The sequence below is a fragment of the Dreissena polymorpha genome, chromosome 7, assembly GCF_020536995.1.
Source record: "Dreissena polymorpha isolate Duluth1 chromosome 7, UMN_Dpol_1.0, whole genome shotgun sequence".
Classification (NCBI taxonomy): Eukaryota; Metazoa; Mollusca; class Bivalvia; order Myida; family Dreissenidae; genus Dreissena; species Dreissena polymorpha.
Genome location: NC_068361.1, coordinates 1,867,114 through 1,875,527, shown reverse-complemented (window position 1 = coordinate 1,875,527; position 8,414 = coordinate 1,867,114). Strand labels below are relative to the sequence as shown.

General features: G+C 38.2%; 1 long non-coding RNA gene across 1 annotated transcript; it reads left to right on the top strand.

Annotated features, from left to right (window-relative positions):
* Positions 1–5,712: 5,712 nt before the first annotated feature.
* On the top strand, positions 5,713–8,012 carry LOC127837289 (uncharacterized). The gene is made up of 4 exons (XR_008029218.1): positions 5,713–5,808; positions 5,999–6,124; positions 6,511–6,586; positions 7,511–8,012. It is a non-coding gene; the product is annotated as an uncharacterized LOC127837289 (long non-coding RNA).
* Positions 8,013–8,414: the final 402 nt, after the last annotated feature.

Sequence of the window (8,414 nt, the reverse complement as noted above, 5' to 3'; positions counted from 1 at the left end):
GAAAAAAAATATTGCAGAAAATCTTGACTGTCGACTGAATTGTCGCGCGTCGTATCGTGCGTCGAGAAAATGTCGCTTGAATGTCGTGTGTCGACATTCGAGCGCGACACTCGACATTCTCTCGACGCACGATACGACGCTCGACATTCAACATGATATATCGCGAAAATGTCGCCTCTCGACCTAAAAATCTCTAGGTTGACACACGACATTCTCTCGACGCACGATACGACGCGCGACATTCTATCGACGCACGATATGACACTTGCGCGATATATCGAGCAAATATCGCGAAAGTGTCGCTTGTCGACCGGTGTGGGAGTAATTTTTTCATCTGCAAGCAAGATGTTAAAGTAACTTTTCAGCTAAAGTAAAAATAGCGGCATCTAGTAGCAGCAATAACAGCAGCAGCAGCAGCAGCAGTAGTAGCAGCAGCAGCAGTAGCAGCAGTAGCAGCAGTAGCAGTAGTAGCAGTAGTAGCAGAAGTAGCAGCAGTTGTAGCAGTAACAGCAGTAGCAGTAGCAGCAGCAGTAGCAGCAGTAGTAGCAGAAGTAGCAGCAGTAGTAGTAGTAGCAGTAGTAGTAGTAGCAATAGTAGTAGTAGTAGCAGTAGTATTAGTATTAGTAGTAGAAGTAGTAGTAGTAGTAGTAGTAGTAGTAGTAGTAGTAGTAGTAGTAGTAGTAGTAGTAGTAGTAGCGGTAGTGGTAGTGAGACTGGTAGTAGTGGTAGTGGTCGTGGGACTGGTGGCAGTGGTAGTAGTAGTTGTAGTAGTAGCAGAGTCAGGAGTAGTAATAGTAGCAGTATCAGTGTAGAAGCAGTACCAGCACCACCAGCAGTAGCAGTAGTTGTTGTTGTAGTAGTAGTAGAAGTAGTAGTAGCTTCAGTAGAAGCAGTAGCAGCAGCAGCAGTAGCAGCAGTAGCGGCAGTAGCAGCAGCATCAGCAGCAGTAGCAGTATAAGTAGTTGTTGTAGTAGTAGTAGTAGCTGCAGTAGAAGCAGTAGCAGCAGCATCAGTAGCAGCAGCATCAGTAGCAGCGGCAGTAGCAGCAGCAGCAGTAGAAGCAGCAGAAGCAGTAGCAGCAGCAGCAGTAGCAGCAGTAGTATAAGTAGCAGCAGTAGCAGGAGTAACAGCAGTAGCAGCAGTAGCAAGAGACGCAGTAGTAACAGAAGTAGCAGTAGTAGTAGTAGTAGTAGCAGTAGTAGTAGTAGTAGTAGTAGCAGTAGTTGTAGTAGTAGTAGACTAAAGTAGTAGTAGTAGTAGTAGTAGTAGTAGTAGAAGTATTAGTAGTAGTAGTAGTAGTAGTAGTAGTAGTAGTAGTTGTAGTAGTAGAAGTAGTAGTAGTAGTAGTAGTAGCGGTAGTGGTAGTGATACTGGTAGTTGTGGTAGTGGGACTGGTGGTAGTGGTAGTAGTAGTTGTAGTAGTAGCAGAATCAGGAATAGTAATAGTAGCAGTGTAGTGGCAGTACCAGCACCACCAGCAGTAGTAGTAGTAGTAATAGTTGTAGTAGTAGTAGAAGCTGCAGTAGAACCAGTAGCAGCAGTAGCAGTAGCAGCAGTAGCGGCAGTAGCAGCAGCAGTAGCAGTATTAGTAGTTGTAGAAGTAGTAGTTGTAGCTGCAGTAGAAGCAGTACCAGCAGTAGCAGCAGCAGCAGTATCGGCAGCAGCGGTAGCAGCAACAGCAATAGCAGCAGCAGTATCAGCAGTAGCAGTAGTAGTAGCAGCAGTAGCAGAAGTAGCAGCAGTAGCAGGAGTAGCAGTAGTAGCAGAAGTTACTGAAGTAGCAGCAGTAGTAGTAGTAGCAGCAGTAGTAGTAATTGTACAGTAGCAGTGTAGTAGCAGTACCAGTACCACCTGCAATAGCATTTGTAGTATTTGTAGTAGTAGTAGTAGTAGTAGTAGTAGTAGTAACTGCAGTAGAAGCAGTAGCAGCGGTAGCAGTAGCAGCAGTTGCGGCAGTAGCAGCAGCAGTAGCAGTATTGGTAGTTGTTTTAGTAGTAGTAGTAGCTGCATTAAAAGCAGTAGCAGCACTAGCAGCAACAGCAGCAGTAGAAGCAGTCAGAAGAAGTAGTAGTAGTAGTAGCTGCAGTAGCAGCAGATGCATCAGTAGCATCAGTAGCAGTAGTAGCAATGGTAGCAGCAGCAGCAGAAATAGGAGTAATAGCAGTAGTAGGAGCGGAAGCAGTAGTAGCAGCAGTAGCAGTAGTAGCAGTATAAGCAGCAGTAGTAGTAGTAGTAGTAGTAGCAGTAGCAGTAGCAGTAGTAGTAGTAGTAGTAGTAGTAATAGTAGCAGTAGTAGAAGTAGTAGTAGTAGTAGCTGCAGCAGTAATAATAGCACTACTAGAGTAGTAGTCAAAATTCAGTCATTGGTGCGTGATTGTTGCGAGTATGGTTGTTTGGGTTCACGCTATTTTACACCCACGTATTAGTATTTTGAGTATACTCTCTCTAAACAAGAACATCATACAGTACCAAATTACATGGGAATACCAGAAAATATCGACGATTTTCGTGCACACTATCGAGTAACAAGACATTTATTCGATGTGTTGCTTGAAATGACAGTGCTGTTTAGTTAAGCTTGGAACTTCTAGTACATTTCCTGAATAATTTTACTTCAAGTTCAACTAATTTTCCTGCGCCTGCTATCACATAAACATGTTTTACTGAGAGTTTTCTGAGTGTTTCTTAAACAAATCATGTAAGAAGAATTAATTAATCATTTAATAAATACTTGAGGCTCGCTCTGTAAAAAGAGGTTTTAATGCATGTACAAAGTGTTGTCCCATATTAGGCTGTGTAATCCGCACAGGCTTATCAGGTGCGATTCTTCCTGCCATAACTGGATTTTCGCTCATAGAAAAATACGACAAAAGCGGAAAGTGTCTCCCTAATAAGTGTGGACTGAACATGCAATCTGGTAAAACAATTAAGGCGCATGCATTATGTATATTATAGCCGTCTAAATGCTCTTTACTTTTGATTCATGACACACTTACATGTAATAATTTATGATTTGTTCATTTTAAATGATGCATATTTTATTGTACTGGGTTGAAAGAAACTTTTATTTTAATAATAAGTCCACTCAACATTCTTGCAGTCAGGTTTTGCTGTGTTATATAATTATCAATAAAATTTTAACAACTAGCTTCTCTTTTCTTCATGAGATTTATTTATATATTTTAAACCAGAAGAACAACAAAATCCATAACATAATGAACGCAAAACATGATATCCTATATTCACGGAACAAAACTATGTTTGACAAAATTCAGAATCAAGGTTCCCAATTTTCAAAAAATTTCCAGATCAAATTATTTCCAAGTTCCATCAATTATTTATCTCTGAATAAAAAACACGTGTGTCATCTATATGTAAGGCTATTACAATAAATGGTTGTTAATAGACTGATAAACAATTGAAAAAGTTACATAATCTACAGATTATAGAGCATTGTGCTTTGATTTCATTGTTCATGGAATAAGAACCAATATCATAATTATGATGTGCAGCTCGCTCTCAACATTGCCATAGGCAGATAATACCTAAAAGAGTTAACAATTCCAGTTCATGTTATTGACTCTTGATGAAAAATCTGGAAAATGCAAAGCATGCAATGTTTATGCACTTATTTGCTACTGCTGCTACTGCTGCTACTGCTGCTGCTACTACTACCACTACTACTACTACTACTACTACTACTACTACTACTACTACTACTACTACTACTACTACTACTACAACAACAAAAACAACAACAACAACAACTACTACTACTACTACTACTACTACTACTACTACTACTACTACTACTACTACTGCTACTACTTCTACTACTACTGCTACTACTACTACTACTGCTGCTACTTCTGCTACTTCTGCTACTACTGCTACTACCGCTACTCCTGCTACTGCTGCTACTGCTGTTGATACTGCTACTTCTGCTGCTACTGCTGCTGCTGATGCTACTGCTGCCGCTGCTGCTACTGCTGCTGCTGCTACTAATGCTGTTGCTACTCCTTCTACTGCAGCTACTACTACTGCTACAACAACTACTAACACTGCTACTGCTGCTGCTGCTACTGCCGCTACTGTTGCTACTGCTACTGCTGCTGCTAATTCAGCTAATACTACTGCTACAACAACTACTACTACTGCTACTGCTGGTGGTGCTGGTACTTATACTACACTGCTACTTTTACTATTACTACTCCTGATTTTGCTACTACTACAACTACTACTACCCCTACCACCAGCCACAATACCACTACCACTACTACCAGTCTCACTACCACTACCGCTACTACTACAACTACTACTACTACTACTACTACTACTACTACTACTACTACTACTACTACTACTACTACTACTACAACAACAACTACTACAACAACAACTACTACTACTACTACTACTACAACTATTTCTACTACTACTACTACTACTAATACTGCTACTACTACTACTGCTACTACTGCTGCTACTACTGCTACTACTGCTATTCCTGCTACTGCTGCTACTGCTGCTACTGCTGCTACTGCTACTACTGTTGCAGCTGCTGCTACTGCTGCAACTGCTGCTGCTGCTGCTACTGCTGCTGCTTCTGCTGCTGCTGCTGTTATTGCTGCTACAAGATGCCGCTATTTTTACTTTAGCTGAAAAAGTTACTATAACACCTTGCTTGCAGATGAAAAAAATACTCCCACACCGGTCGACAAGCGACACTTGCGCGATATTTGCTCGATATATCGCGCAAGTGTCATATCGTACGTCGAGAGAATGTCGCGAGTCGTATTGTGCGTCGAGAGAATGTCGTGTGTCGACCTAGGGATTTTTAGGTCGACAGGCGACATTTTCGCGATATATCATATATGTCGCGCGTCGTATCGTGTGTCGAGAGAATGTCGAGTGTCGCGCTCGAAGGTCTACACACGACATTCAAGCGACATTTTCTCGACGCACGATACGACGCGCGACAATTCAGTCGACAGTCAAGATTTTCTGCAATATTTTTTTTCTAAAACCCAGCGCGATATGCGACACTCAAATCTTGAGTGTCGCATGCTTGTCGCGCGTCGTATCGTGCGTCGAGAGAATGTCGCTTGAATGTCGTGCGTCGACATCGAAGGTCGACAATCAACTTGGCTCTATCCGGATTCCGTAGGTTAAACATCAGGAAATCAATATTTTGGGTAAAGATATGTTTAAATTGTATGTTAAAAATAAAGAGTTCATGTATATCCCATTATGTCAAGCAACTTCGTCCAGATTCATTGTTTAAATTACGACCAAATAATAATAATACTAATGATAATTGAAATATATTCTCAACTTTTTGAAGAATAACAATAATATGAAACCTTATGTATAAGATATAATTGATCTTTAAAATAGATATGTGCACTAAGTATTATCATTGCATGCGCAAATCCGCTGTGGGCGATAGTGATGCAGACCTTGACAACAAATCCGACCGAATGTCCCGCCAATGTAAATATTTTAATAATAAACATTTGTCCTTGAAGTTACTAAGTTCTCAAAACTGCGTTTGAAGATGAACGTTCAAATTCATCATATAGCCAAAAAAACCACTACACACAAATGTAAGTTCTTAATTTTAGCTCTTCCGAGATGTCGGGGCGTCTTGACACGTCGCGTGTTGACTGTACATACGTTTTGCACACGATGACTACAATATACGTTTTGCACACGATGACTACATTGGCAGACGAGAGCACACTATAAATTACAAGCAGTAACGATAGAAAAACAAAGTTTTGAAACTATTGGATCCAGTTGTGCAAGGTTTGCTTTAATTTTGTAATACTTCTTCTGACATTACAATTACATAATTAAATTACAAATTAAAACAAACATGAAGTACATGCAGTTCATTTGTTAAACATTACTGTCTTATCTTATATAATATAATAATATGTGTTTCAATATAAAGGCGACATTTTATATCATATAGCTTATACTTGATTTAATTCAGGCTCGACAATGAAGCTGTTTCACCTAGGCGCTGTCAGTTTGCTTGTTGCGAGCATCTTAACGACCGCCTCCGCCTACTACTGGAAACAGACGGAGGATCCTAATATTTTTTCGATCCTGATTTTCCGTAAGTTATGACATACAAACATTTAATTATTTTGCCCGTATATTTGTTTCTCACAATTACAGAAACGTATATATTTGGACAATTAACACTTTTTAACAGTTTTGATGGTAATCGTGACAATCGACTGGTACTATAAGTGGGCGTACTAATAATTTGGAGGAAACGTTCCCAATGGAAGCACAAAAAGTTATTTTAATGTATGCAACATTCATGACAAATGTTTATCCAAATTATTGTATTAGTCTTTAAATTTTACATGAAAACATTTTCAACAACAATCTACGATTAATACATGGTGCAAAATGCTTCTATAATTAATATTTCCTTGTAGCTTGTTAGTTGGTATTAATTCGAACAGTTCAATCGCATACGGATATACATTTCAGTGTTCGTGTTTATTATCATCATTCGAGTTTTGTGCCCTGATAATGGCAAGAAAGGCGTCAATTCATATCGGTAAACGTATGTATTTCTTTTTACATTGATTTATATTAATTTATATATTTATTTGTACTTAAGATTCAGTTATTCACACAATTTATGCAAAATGCATTAAATTTCAAGTCAACAATCTTTTACAAAAAAAAACTTGGAATACAAATATTGACATTCAACAAATTAAGCGGGCTTATAAGATTTATTGTAGGATTACCACCATGTAGATGTTACGTAACGTTTTTTTTTAACCTATGTTCGCACTTGTTCGCACTTCTATATAAAACATTATTAATGTATAAATAAAACATATGGTAGACAAGGGCGAGTGGGGAGAAAACCGCAAAATGAATAAAAGATTATTGTAAATATATAATAAAGGTTATCATTATAATATTATTAATGAGTTGTTGTTTGTAAGTTGTAAAATATCAATTTATTTTTAAATCGATTATCATAATATTGTCACTTACCAACGAATAATTACAGATTGATGTTGTTAACGTTGAGATTTATTCCGAATTAACATTATAACAAAATAATTCACGTGATATATATCAACTGTCAAGGTCAAAGCAATATTGTATTATTTGTGACATTACATATGAGCCGTGCTCTGTGAAAAGGGGGTTTAATGCATGTGCGTACAGTGTCATCCCAGATTAGCCTGTGCAGTTCGCAAAAGGCTAATCAGGGACAACACTTTCCGCCAAAACTTTATTTTTGCTAAGAAGGGACTTTCTTGAAACAAAAATATCATAAAAGCGGAAAATGTCGTCCCTGATTAGCCTGTGCAGTTCCCTTCTTAGCAAAAATAAAGTTTTGGCGGAAAGTGTTGTCCCTGATTAGCCTTTTGCGAACTGCACAGGCTAATCTGGGATGACACTGTACGCACATGCATTAAACCCCCTTTTCACAGAGCACGGCCCATTTCTTTTATAATTATTTCAGACTCAAGTTTTGGAGTGAAAGGCCATTCACCAATTGAGCTGATGATATAAACTGTTTGTACTGAATGTATCAATAAAGCATTATACCGAAACGTGGTGTTATGCATTTGTTTCATTTTATGTTTGATTGTGTATAAGAGAAAGATGTCAGTCAATGAAATGTTTAATGGACAGTGAAAATAAGAGTGATTGTCCATTATTATCTATTATGTTAATTGTTTCAGAGTAACTTTCGTCGCTGGCTCTTGTATTCATAGTAATTGAACCGGTGAGTGAGCATAGGTCGATTAACATAAATAGAGAAATGAAGTTATTGTCATTGTTTCGGCGAAATTCATTATTTATTAAAATGGTGGAAAGCATCAATGAAAATGGGAGAAATTTTTTGGTAGACGTGAATATGAAAAATATTTTACTGGACAAAGCTCCATTCGTTACCATAAACAAGACCTATTCTCATTGACGATATATGTCCGTAATCACAACACATCGAAAATGCAACATCGTACACACCAACATACACCAAAAGTAGTCTTTTATAATTCAAATTTGAATGGCCATTTACAGATGTTGTTATGTGTGTTTTTATATATTGTATATACTATGTTGTAAATGTAAATGGATGAGACTGAAATAAAATAAAATATCTTTTCAGAATCTGTATTGGATTTGTGTGACAAAATTGGTACTCAAATATTATTACACGATCCCAGAGAATAAACATTAAATATCCAGCAATCAAATAATTTAAAACTAGATATAAAGTTTACGCAAATTGTTACATAAGCAGGCCCGTAGCCAGTGTTTTGAAAAGGGGGTGCGAATTTTTGCCATCGACGATTGTTATTGAGCAACGAAGTGGCGAAGGGGATATGTGCGGGAGTGGATGTCCCCCTCCTGCAATC